The following is an 8,579-nucleotide window of genomic DNA, read 5'->3' as shown; positions in this document are numbered from 1 at the left end:
TTCTCTGGTCTTTAAGCCAGCGGGGTTCCCAGACTTCGCTGAGTCTCTCAGCTGGTCTTTTACTGTAGCCATGACAGAGCACTTTCACTGCTGCTATTCCCGCAGTAAATTACAATTATATTTTGCAATTCCTCTGAGCCCCCAAACCACCACCAGTCTTCTAATTAGTTTCAGAACGAATTTTCCTTTCTGGAAATGGATGGTTTCAAGAGACTTTATGCATCCAGAGGAACATCAAGCTGGAACTCCACTTTCTTTGTATCAGCCCATCAAGAGAAGCCATGGTGGGTGTTCAGTGAATGTTTGAGAACCAAGAAGTCTATTTCAATGAACTACTAGAAAGAAAAATCGCCTAAAGAATCAAAATACATCTTGTCCTTGTTAAAACACCAAATATACTGGTGGAGAGGCCCCCTTCACAATGTATACATATATCAAATCATCACACTGTACGCTTCAAGTATCTTACGATTTCATTCGTCAATGATGCCTCACAAAAAGGATGAGGGGAGATTTTTGTATATATTTAAAAAACCACCAAGCACATATTACTCTTCTCACTCTAAAAGTTCTCTTCAGCTTGTCCCAGAAATCTCACTGGCACTGTTTACTCTGACACGTAACAATCACCCCCAGGACCGCCAAGCTCTAACCTCGCAGCTAAGCCTCCAACTCAAATGTCCAACTACCCGCTGAAAACCCCTGCCTACGACCAACCCGCCTCGCTGGGAGAATCCTCATACTGCCATGCTCCATCTGCTAATGGCATCAACATCTTTTTTTTCTTTTAATGGTCCCCAATGGCTTTATACCCTTCTGTTGGCAATGCAGGGTTGTTCCAAAGCATACCACCACTCTGCCACAGACCCTAACCGGTCACTCACCCGCAGGGCCCGGGCCTTCTGCTCTTCTCTGTGGAATGAGCGTCTCACCGAGGCCAGGATCCTGCTGCGCCTCCTTCCTCCACTCCAAGCCCGAGTCACTGTCTCCATCCTCAGATACCAGATGGCACTTTGTTTAAACCACAACTTAAAATATTTATCCCTGTCTACCTGATTTCAGGGATTTTTTTCCAGGGCTCTCTGTGTTTATGAGCTACTTGAGAGCAGGGACCATACTTTCTTGGTGTGTGTGTGTGTGTGTGTGTGTGTGTGTGTGTTGTGTGTGTGTGTGTTGTGTGTTGTGTGTGTGTGTGTGTCTGTCTGTCTTAGGGTCCTCAGCGGAGCATGAGGATGTAACCACAGAAGCCGCATGCACATGAATTCACAGGGTGTCAGATAAAGTGACCAGGGAACAGACTCTGCTGGGTTTGGAAGCCGGCCACTCTGCCCTAGCCTTTGAACCCGTAGGTCTCTGTGTCTCCTCCAAGGGCAGCCAGCAGTTCTATATGGAACGACAATAAATACAGAGGAGTACACAACGAATGCCGCATTTTCTTAACAAAACAATAACCCCTCTTCCAACAAATCACAGCCCAAGAGGGCCAAGAAGTCCCTTCACAAAAGGCGATTCTGTTTCAGCTGTGATGCTCCCTGAGCAAGAGCATCACATCTGATCCCCGACTTGGAAGGGGGTCCTCACTGCACACTCGGGCATGGGGCCTGCCTGTGAGGAGTAACTCCACCTCTCTTCTCTGTTTCAGTGTAGTCCACGGGCCCCGCGTGCCCTGTTTTCCCCCTAACAAAAGGTCCGCAGATGCCAAACACGTGCTCCGCACCGCCCCTCCCCCCACCCCGAGACCCAGATGAAGCAGAGTCCTTGTGAGAATAACATTCTCTGCAAGGACATTTCTTGTCTTGCTTGTCACACAGCTGGAAATCGTTTTCTTGTTCCCTGTTCCTAACAGCCAGGCATTCATCTCTCTCTGACAGAAACTTCACTGAGTAATACCATGTTTAGAGTCAAGAAGAGCCACGCGTGCTTTGGGGACTTCAAACTTCTGAGTCATGGTGGCAGCCTCAGTGAGACTCCCTAGAAGGAACAGAGGCAGGAGCGACTGTATACATGCACACACACGTACAAGCAGGTATTCGGCGATATACAAACATACCTGCACACACACATATAGATACCTACACGAACATGTTGGTAGCTTTGTATAAGCAACACTACAAGGACAGAAGGCTCTGTAACAAATTGTTGACAAAGGAGCTTCATCACATGGGTCAGGTTAATTAACAGGAGCAGGAGGGAGGTTACGGCACTTAAACACACCTATCCCATCTGCACCATTACAAAACCCGGTTCTTTTTATAAATGAAGGCAGCGCCCTTCTGGTTAGAACGCTTGCTACTGTGTTCATTCCCTCGCTGATTTAAACAAGATTAGTAAAATGCCATGAACAGCAAAGAACCATGATCGTGTGACTTCAAAATACGTCCGACTTCTGAATGAATGCTAGATTTGGATTATTCTGGGAAGTCATAAACTAAATCTAGAAACTCAAAGAAGTTGGGTCAAAATCGAGAATATCCAAAATGAGATGGGAGAAGGCCAAGGTTATGGATAAGGCATAGCTCCACTGGTCTCTGAGACTTGACACAAACAGGTAAGTCCTGGCAAACCATTTCAAGTTTACAAAATGACAATGAGAATACCAGGCTCTACCTCTTTCTTCTCCCATGCATGAGGGAAAAACTAACTTAGCCGAAGCCACTGAGACTCAAGTGAAAGAATAATTCAACAAACAAGCTCAATATTTGAAGCATTTCAAAAGAACTTCCATTAAAATAACATGATCAAGAGGCAGCTGGGTTGCTTAGTCGGTAGAGCTTCAGACTTCGGCTCAGATCATGATCTCTCGGTTGGAGAGTTCGAGCCCTGCATCAGGCTCTGTGCTGACAGGTCAGAGCCTGGAACCTGCTTAGGATTCTGTGTCTCTCTCTGCCACTCTCCAGCTTGCACTCTGTCTGATTCTGTCTCTGTCTCTCTCTCTGTCTGTCTCTCTCTCATAGCTAAATAAACATTTTAAACAGTTTTTTTAATAACATAATCAAATGCAAGCTCCCTGAACAGGAATCGTACATGTTTTTGACGATTTCCCAGTGTATGGTAGGTGTGAATATGGAGCAAATAAATGAACAAATAAAAGGCTAAATTAAGGAACAAATAAGTGAAAACTAGAATTAGCAATCAGATAATGTCAGTTCTTATTCCCATTGTATAGATATAAAAAGAGAGAAACGGACTTACGCAACAATAGCAAATCCATAAATACAAAGCCTTGTGATTCCCTCTATCTTGATCTCCTTATTCTCTTTTGGGTTTCTCGATTTATCTCCTAGGGTCCTTCCAGATCCTAACCCTCCAGCAGCCTTCCCTGACCCTGACCCTTACCACCACAACACCCTTGAAGGTCAAGTGCCCCTGTCTGGTGCTCCCATAGTGCCATGCGCTCATCTCAGTCCTCACACTTGCTACACTGAATCGCTGGTTACAGTGAGTCTGTTCACATGTTTGTACCTCCTGCAGGGCAGGAGTCCTATCCCCACTCCCAGCACAGAGTACCCAGCACAGTACTTACTAAATAACAGTTAGTAAAGTGCTGCCAGTGTTGGACAGATTTGTCTCCTCTGCCCCTGAATCATTTCTCCTTCCAAAGAGGCAGGACTATCCTTCTATTAGGGCAGAATTTCAGAATGAAGGCAGATTCGGGAGGGATTGGTCAAGGAGAACCACTTCAACATGGAGAAAGGAAACTGAGGATAACATATTTACATGATATCAAATCTAGTCCATTGTTTTGATATTTAAGAAAATGGATAAAGAGAAACTTGTTACAAAGAAATGGTCCATAGTAGCACTTTGTGCATAGAGAGCCCTACAACCTTCAAAAGCACAGGCACCCATCACATCCATCGTGGAAATTCCCCTCCAAAGAGATCCATGACCAGGTGTTATTGGTCAAACTTTTTCTCTGTTAGAGAGAGGCTGATTTTGAGATTATTTTCCCTTGTCTCCACATTATATACAACAAACACAGCCTGACCCACCTCATCCAGGCTTGTACACGTTTGTTTTAGCTCTGGACTAAAGTTAAGAGTCTGCCCTGTCATTATAGCACTTTTAAAAACAGTACTACAAAAATAAAATAAATTACAACCTAAATCCATGCACACAGTAAAACAGTCCTCTTTCATTTCTGAAAGATATTTGAATTTCACATCAACTTCAAGGTTAAAGTTTCTATAGCACTGATCAGGTAACAGGAGCTAACATCAAAGCATTAAGATAATTTTCTTTGCCCCATCCCCGTAAGTCCAAAATAACAGCAACACGATTTTGAAACTGTACTAACCCTGCGGGGGAAATAAACAAAAAACAAAAAACAGGGCATTTAATTAAAATCACAATCACCACCGCCTTTTCCCTCTTCCCTCCCTAAAAAAACCAAAGAAACCAAAAAAAGTATTCTTCTAAGAAATGAAGTATACTAACCCTGGACTCCTTTGAATGAATTAATTAAACATGCCAAACTCAAGCTGCCTTGCAGAAAATAAAACTGGTGGAGAATCATTCGTTCAAAAGATAGTAAAAAAGCAGCTGACCTAATCTCCTTTTAGTAAGGCTCTTGGGCAGGCCCGCATCTCCAGACTCAAGACAATTAGAAGACTTGCCCCAACCATCTCCACCTGTGACACAAGGCTACTGTGGTGTGAGAAGAAATCCACAGAATGCCTGTCTCTCAAAAGCATCCCGCAGAGATTCTGCCTATCCAGAGAGATAACGAGCAAGCCACCTTAGCTCTAGAGATTCAGGGGGAGACAAAACCAGATGATCAGAAAAGGAGGTCCTCAAAGGAACACCATTAAGCTACTTCTACTGGAATTATATTTAAAGAATTTTTAAGAGTTGGGTCAGCCTTCACTGCGGTACCCAGAGTCCTGCTCTCTCCCCACCTCCCCCCGGATCATCCCCTCTGACCCTTTACAAGGGCATTAGCCCCATTTTGAAACTAATAATAACTCTTTCTCATCTGTGCTACAAATATTCAACCACTGTCGTTAAATACTATGTATAACATAAACAGGGTCAAGAATTTTGGTTGCCGTTAGAGTCCTGTTTAAGTTAGCATTAACTAGCAGGCCCTTCCCTAAACAAAACAAAATGCTTTCTGGGTCAGCTCTGTGCCTGGAGAGTGGTTTTAGCTCACATGCTCAAAGGGTCTCCCACCATCATTAATTTTTAATAAATTAGATGTCTCAAAAGACCACACTATCAGTTTGGCAGGACTATGGAAGAAGAAACTGCACATTGTTTATTCTATAATTTTTATATAATCTGGGAAAGCTAGCAGCAGCACCCTGAAACTCACTACCACGAGTTACAACAAAATGGAAAGGAATAGAGGTGCTTGGGTGGCTCAGTAGGTTAAGTGACCAACTCGATTTCGGCTCAGGTCATGATCTCACAGTTTCATGGGTTCGAGCCCTGCATCAGGCTCTGCACTGGCAAGCACGGAGCCTGCTTGGAATTCTCTCTTCCCCTCTCTCTCTCTCTCTGTCCCTCCATTTGTGCTGTCTCTATCTCAAAATAAATACACCTTTTTTAAAAATGTAAAGGAATAAAAGCTCAGCCCTTGGAAACACTGCACCCCTCACAATGCCCCAATAGGTGTCACTCACTGGCTTCCTGCATTTGGGGGTTAATACTTAGCCCTACACATCCCCATGTGGCACAATTCTTAAAATAACATCCAAGGTTCCCCTCCCCCCCCCCAACTTACCACCTGGTACCTTTCCAACTTTCATTACCCCAGACTCCAAATAATCTTCACTCTCTACCATTCAAGCTGTATCATTTTCATCCTTCAAGGCCCTTCTGTGACGTTTTCCGCAGAATCAGAAGTTAGCCTTCCATTCCCTAGCGTCCCAAGGGGTGCCACCTAGTCATGCAATCCAGCTACTATATGTTGGACTTAGCTAACATGCTTTTCCTCAGCGCAGCAGCTCTTTCTGGCTCTTTCCTTTTCATCATCTTTGTGTCTGCCACTATAGAAGGAGTTCAGTAAGTGCTTGTTCAATTAAAATGTCCTCCTTTTCTCCCAACTTTCTAAGACATTCATAATAGTTCCCCATGAGATATTTAAATAATAACATAATAGGGATGAGGGGGTAGAAAGGGTATCAGGATATGTAAAAATAAGCAACCTAGTAGTGTGATGCTGAGTTTACAAGGCCAGAGTGAACTTCCAGACTTTAAACCAACAGCTATGTTCCCAGTTTTATGACATCACACTTCACTTTTAAAATAAATCATGTTCCTCAAGTGTGTACGAAAATAGGTACCAAAGAAACTAAAGAGGCGGCAGACAAGCCACACATTAAGCACAGACATTAAAAATCTTGACCTCAAACCAAATTTCAAGTCTTGCTATTTGCTGAGCCCTTGGGGGTTCCCAGTGAAAATGATACAGTGTATTCTGCCCAGATTGCAAGTTTCCTCACTAAGCATTTGCAACAAGATTCTTGGCCCTAAAAATCACTAACTTCAGACTGAATGCCATTATGTATCAAAAAAGATTCAGCAAGTGAGATTTTTTACTTTCTTTGAACCTTCCAATAGGGCTAACATAACAGAGTCAAACCTTGAAAAGTCTATGGTATAATTTTTTTTTAAAATGAAATGACCGTTTGGTAAATACTAACTTCAAGCAAAAACAGAAGCTTCACACTGCAAGTTGTTGAAAGGGCCGCCCCGCAAGTTCCCCTCTATGTGCTTCCCCTCATCATTCACAGGGATACTGAGAGCCTCGGATGCTCACGGCGCTGGGCAGCTGCTGATCTTGAGACAATGATGTAAATGGGAAGTCGGTCATGCCGGACTACAATCACTCACCTTCGTATCAGTTTTAAGGCTAAGCAGGTTCACTCACTTTAAAAGGATAACGGAAGATTGGGGGTGTGGGGAGTATTGTTGATGTCCTTTCGGAGAAGGAAAGAAAAAATAGATGAAAATCAACCTCCAGGTCAAGGCTCTTCCCCCTCCAGGCATCTCCTCCTGCAGGTTTTGTACCTTTAGCCCTCTCGTGCTCTCCCCTCCCTCCTGGAATAACCGGTTCGCGCTTTCCTCTACTCTTTTCCGACGGTTCTAACATGCGATAACCAACCACCAGTTTCTCATTGCTTGGGGAAGCTGGAAAGAACACCAAAGATCATCCCATCCTTCCATTTTCCAGATGAGGACTCCGAGATGGACAAGCTGGCCTGACTGGCTGAGGTGGGACCACTAGGGGACGCAGCGGCGAACGGGCTCACAGTATAACAACCCACTCCTCCAGCTGGCTCTTCATTCGCCCCTGCCTTCCAGCTACGCAGGACCTCTTTTCCTTACTACTTGGCTTCTTTATCCTCACGGTCACTGGTGTCGAGAAAACGCAGCCTGAACATACTTACAGTGCTAATTCACAACTTTGCACATGGGGTACATTTGCTCACTCCTACCCAGATTTAGAGAACCAAGGGAAGAAAAAACTTAATGGGAGAGGGTGAGTGGGTCAATGCAATTCAGCTCGGCCAAAATAGCCCTAACTCCAGTATACGCCCGTTTCCCTTCGGGCTTGCTCTTCTATTTGACAAGGGACTCGCTCCCTAGGAGAACTTAGGTTTCCCCATGTAGCCTCCCTTTAACCAGAATCGCAGGCTTTGAGTCACAGACCACTCGCCTCACAGTTATGCTTACGCTGGGCAAACAACACTTATGCAGATACGTGGAAAAACACGGACTGTTAGAGCCCGAAGGAATAAAGGATTTTACTCTAACAGTTGCAGTTACATGTTTCCAATATTCAGGTTTGCAAATATGCATCTACTCCAATGGGAAACAACGCATTCCCAGTGAAACTTTAACATGCGAGCACTCACTAAAAACCCACATTTACGAAACCTCCATAGAGTTCAGCAAAAAAGAAAAGAAGGAGAAGTGGCAGCGGAGAGCAACAATCTCAGGCCCCAGACTAAATGCAGCAACAAGTCCAGGATGCCGTCATCCCTTACATATCAAAAGCCAAATGGCAGCAAAGAAAACAAAAAAAAAAAAAAAAACAAGAATAAAATTTAATCCATTCATAACAAGCTAATCTTACACAAACCAAACGAGCCTGTCGGTTTCAAAACCACCAACTCAAAGCCAGGTCCCTCCCTTGCCTTCAATCTCCCAGTTACTTGCTAAGCGTGTTTGTTAGGCGGCTGGACAGAAACTAAGTTTAAAGTCCGCAGCCCGGGAGAGACTGCGAGGCAGTCGGCGAGAAGCCGGCGGTGCGGGCGAGCCCTGGCGTCCACGGCCACCTGGACCGGGCTTTGGGGTAACTTCGAGTCCCCCCTTCCCCGCAAGCCTCCTCGCGCTCCCACCCAGGTAACCCGAGGCCACCTACGTGTCACTTGGGCGGGTCCGGGCCGCAGAGGCTGCCCCAAGCGCGGGCCCCGGGGCGCACTGACCTGGCCGGGGGGACGGAGGGGCCGGCGGCCCGGGCGGCTGCGGCAACTTCCCTCCCGGGGCTCGGTCTACTGGTTGGCCGGGGAGACCGGGGGAGCCTCGCCTCCCGCAGGCCGGCTCGCCAGCGCGCACGCCCACCCACAGCC

The 8,579-nt window shown here is 45.5% G+C and overlaps 1 protein-coding gene across 2 annotated transcripts in view; it reads right to left on the bottom strand.

Moving 5' to 3' along the window:
• The window catches only part of LPAR1 (lysophosphatidic acid receptor 1), a 133,919-nt gene extending 125,360 nt beyond the window's left edge, over positions 1-8,559 (bottom strand). The window contains exon 1 of one of the 2 annotated variants that reach the window (XM_029921079.1): positions 8,436-8,559. The gene's annotated coding sequence lies outside the window, so the exon portion shown is untranslated. Of the gene's footprint in view, positions 1-8,371; positions 8,391-8,435 lie in introns of those variants that run through there. The other variant, XM_029921082.1, reaches the window with a different exon arrangement.
• Positions 8,560-8,579: the final 20 nt, after the last annotated feature.

The sequence above is a fragment of the Suricata suricatta genome, chromosome 13, assembly GCF_006229205.1.
Source record: "Suricata suricatta isolate VVHF042 chromosome 13, meerkat_22Aug2017_6uvM2_HiC, whole genome shotgun sequence".
Lineage (NCBI taxonomy): Eukaryota > Metazoa > Chordata > Mammalia > Carnivora > Herpestidae > Suricata > Suricata suricatta.
The sequence above is the reverse complement of the archived record's forward strand: the minus strand, read 5'-3'. Positions and strand labels throughout refer to the sequence as shown.